This window comes from Populus alba, chromosome 3 (genome assembly GCF_005239225.2).
Source record: "Populus alba chromosome 3, ASM523922v2, whole genome shotgun sequence".
NCBI lineage: Eukaryota > Viridiplantae > Streptophyta > Magnoliopsida > Malpighiales > Salicaceae > Populus > Populus alba.
Window position 1 is genome coordinate 3,477,067 of NC_133286.1, and position 4,514 is coordinate 3,481,580.

A 4,514-nucleotide genomic window follows, 5' to 3' on the forward strand; every position below is an offset into this window, starting at 1 on the left:
TTATGTTTATAATAAATCTTATCTTATCATTTTGAAAATGATTTGATCATACTAATAACTATACATATATATAATACATCCACTACCTATTACACCTTCTACTTGATTTTTACATCACAAAAGGATTTACATTGAAAGTAACGACATGAATATTACATTCCAAAATGGTAATTCATAAACAGGAGAATTCCTACATCTAACGATCTGCATCACCTCGTGGCATACCTGTTTCAACAACAACCATATTAATTAACTTTCTCATTATATTAATCTAACATTAAATAATTACTCTTAACCTTTGAAATTTAGTACTTCTACTTCAATCTAACTTACTCCTATAATTTACATAATCTTTTTAGGACTTAAAAATCCAACTAATTCCTCTTATTTACCAAATACATCTAACACTTCCATATAGATACCCAAAATTCATTTTTTCCTTCCTCGGTTACCAATAGACCTAGTAATTCCATTCGAATTACCTATCATCTAGCTAACCTTTTTTGTTAGCCAATCAATCTGGTAATTACATATAAATTACTCCTTATCCAGTTAACCTCTTTGTTAACCAATAAACCCGGTAATTCTCTTTATTACCCAAAATCTGACTAACCCATTTCGGTTAGCAAAATCAATCCGGTAATTCCATATGAATCACCCAGTATCTGGCTAATCTCTTTTGTTAGCCAATCAATCCGGTAATTCCATTCGAATTACCTACCATCCGGCTAATCTCTTGTATTAGTAAAAAAAATCCGGTAATTCCATACGAATTACCCCATATCCGGTTAACCTCTTTGTTAACCAATAAAACCAGTAATTTCACATAATCAAAACTCAAATTATTCATTTGCTCCATTCATTTAATATCAATTAAATAAGCAACATAGATAATTAGGAAAACTAAAAATTACAAAAAGAGGTGACTAATTCACCTACCTTCTGTTCGGGATGACCCAGCTCCTCCTGTCTGATGACCAGCTCCAGACACAGCTCCTGAATCAATCAAGTGTCATTATATCATTAGTCCATCAATATTTTTTTCTTATGTGCCGAAACATAAAGCACATAATATTTTTATTTGTAATTTGTTCTAATAAAAATTCATTCTCAAATATAACATCATTATTTTACATACAACCTCATATTTAACTCAAGTTACTTCTTTGTTTTCTCTATGTTCATAATTCCTCCATCAAATTATTCTTCTATTCTTTATACCCTCACATCATATTATTTATTTTATTTAAATACTATATTCAAACACAATCTAGGCATCTTGTCTTCATATTTTCTTTTAACTAGTTTATTTCTCTTTTAATTTGAATTTACATATTATTATTATTATTTTCTCAACTTAAATGCTATCTCTTCATTTAGTCTTTCTTACATTTTCATTTATCATGATTAAACATGGTTTTTTTTCTAAACATTAACATCAAAACTCATTCTCCCATTTTTATTTTTTTTTCTTCATTGGCCGAATGTGATGTTTCTTTTTGCTCCCCCAAATCTCTCTTCATTTACTTGTTATTTCAACTTGTTTTCATTCTATTCCTCTTCAATTTCATCATTTTCCCTTCCCCTCCTAATTCCCCCAAATTCACATAAGAACCCTAAGTTCAATAATCTAGGATTTAAGGGAAACTAAGGTAAAGTTCCATGAAATTACTTCCTAATTTAATCAAATAAGCTTAGGAAAAACATCTAAATCAACATTAAATCCAAACTTCTCATGCTTACCTATTGTTTTTCTTCCAATTTCTCTTCTCTTCCAAGGTTAGCTGAATTCCTCTTCTCAAATCCTCCTTCCTTCACTTGATTTAGTGTTTTATAAGTTTAACTTGCAAGTTTATAAAGTTACTCTCTCAATTTCCTTATTGTTTTTCCTTACTTTTCTCCCTATCTCTCCCGTTATGCTCTGTTTTTTCTTTTCATCTTTTTGTTTCTGCCCATTCGGCAGTTAATAGCAGAGAAGGAGGGCTTATATATTTTCTTTTCAATGGCAAATAACTATTCTACCCCTAATGAGCATTTTTGCCTCTATTTGACGGTCCTTATTTTTTTTTTCTAGCACTACCGAGCTCCATTCATCTTAAAATTTTAACCAGGTTTTTATTCAGTATATTTTAAGGTTCCTCAAAAATTTTCGGCTCAATCCGATGGTCGGATTAAAAATTACGTCCAATAACGTAAAACTAGTCGAATTGTGATTTTTTCGTCAAATTTCCGAATTTCTCTAAAAATTCTGAAATTTTAACCCAAGCTAAGGCATGATATTAGAACACTCCACGAAAATTTTCAGAATTTTATGATCACCCAATCAAGAGTTACGAATTATTTTGTTTTACCTAAAACTAGTCAATTTATGAATTTTCGTCAAATTTCAAAATTTCTCTAAACATTCTGAAATTTTAACCCAATATAAGGCATGATATTAGAACGCTCCACGCAAATTTTCAGAATTTTCTAATCACCCAATCAAGAGTTACGAATTATTTTGTCTTACCTAAAACTAGTCAATTTATGATTTTTCACCTGGAGGTTTTACATCTATGTTTAGAGCTTCTATATCTTTCTGCTTGACAACTCCACCTACACCAATTCTCTTTGGTGTCTTCGCCTTTCATCATAGGCGGTCGCCTTTTATCACAGGTGTTTGCACCCCCTCAATTAGGTGCCTCTACAACAGCTCATCTTTCAATCCTTGCATGCATTGGAAAGGTCCTCGCTTGTTGCCTTCATCAAGAGCACAATAGACTTCCTGTTATACATAGTCTCTGCTCTGAGCTTCATCTGGGAACTCTTCTTCTCCTTGCACCTGTTGTCTCATTACAATACCTCGTTGAATTCTACGGGTACTCTGCACAATCTCCGTGTGCCCTCGTGCAATTTCTGTTCTCCAGATTTCTCCCTATTCCTTGCTTATGTTTGACAGCAGCTCATCCTGTCGCAACACCTATCCAAGTCAAAATAGGGTGCCAATCTTTATCCCCTTGCTGTATTTCTCTTCTATTATCAGGGTCTTCATCAATTCTTCCTTCGAGAAATCACAGTCACCGAATCTAACTTCTTTGGTGAAATCACCACTCTATCAGATCCTTGATCATACGAAACCCAACTATTTCCCTTGTACCGTCATCCTGCTAGTCTTCAACAGTTTCATAACAAACTGTTACATATATGAAAATAGTAACGTATGGATAATCCTTCCACTAAGCAAGTTCCTAGGAAAGATTGGAGGGGTCACACTGGTCCCGCTTAAAACCCAATCTCTTAGATAGAACTTCTTAGGCCATATCTATCCATCGTACTGTCTTTCCGTATATACAACCATTTGCTAGCTTTGTTGCGGCTTTCCTTTACAAGTGATCTGGGTATCCTAGTTTTATACCTGATTTCTCAACATCTGGCGAGACTACCAGTGCTTAGATTTGTCAAGATTGGTCTTTGTCAGTTTTCACTCTTCACCTTAAATCGTCCACATGACCGGGTGTCCAAAGTGTCCCAATTTTGCCTTCCATTAAGGCATTACATTTCCCCACTTAATAGTTCAGCACATGTAATTGGGCAAACATGTGCACCTTCTTCTTCTTCATCTCCATCAACCTCAATCTAGACCTTCAGATGCCTCCTGATCGGGCAATCTCTCTTTAATAATTCACCACTGTCATTTTTTGGTCTCAAATATTAACGATCAGACCATACCATTGCATCCGGAATGATCAAATTAGCTAGAAACAAGTCTCAAATCATCCAAATCGCATTTCAGATGGCTAAGATTTGATCAAAACAATTCTAGCCTGATCAACGGCTCAAATTCAATCTTAGATCCGGTTGCACGTAGGATCAGCTACACTGGATCCTGTCCATCGGCTCGCGGCTAATGACGTGGCATGTGGGCCCACTGTGCTGATGTCATCATGGGCCATGCTTACTATGCATGTTGACATCACAATTACGTCATGATGACGTCATCGTTATCCGGGTTAGCCACTTGGGTCGGGTTGTCTGATATTTGGGTCGAGTCAGCCCATCCGGGCGAAGAAGATGCGTGCGACACGTGGCGCACATCAGCGTGCATGGCCAGCCACCTTGCCGATGCGTGCGGCCGTTTTTGACGTCCGATTTCAACGCGGTTTTCAACAATGGCTTCGTCTCTTCCTTCTCTACACGGTGGTATGGTCAAAATACAATTTTGAAAACTTTCATTTTTGAACAAAAATCAAACACCACTTAAACCAAATGCTCTGATACCAATTGTTGGGGAAATCCAACCGGTGATGTACTGATCTTTCATCATAGGAGGGGAAGCACACTGACACAATATTTAACGTGGTTCGGCAAATCGCCTACATCCACGAGAGAGTCAGTATTATTAGAGATAGAGAAAGAATACAAACAAATGCATAGAGGAGGATGATCACTTTACTGTACTCTACTCCTAACTCTCATTGCTGCCCTTGCAGCTTTCTCTTTCTCTCTATCTTCTACATTTCTCACACTCACTCACA

At 35.8% G+C, this 4,514-nt stretch overlaps 1 long non-coding RNA gene across 1 annotated transcript; it reads right to left on the bottom strand.

The window, feature by feature from the left end:
- LOC118036294 (uncharacterized) lies at positions 1 to 1,935 on the bottom strand. The gene is made up of 3 exons (XR_004685351.2): positions 1,744 to 1,935; positions 940 to 996; positions 1 to 225 (listed from the first exon to the last, which is right to left on the bottom strand). It is a non-coding gene; the product is annotated as an uncharacterized lncRNA (long non-coding RNA).
- Between the last annotated feature and the right edge of the window lie 2,579 nt (positions 1,936 to 4,514).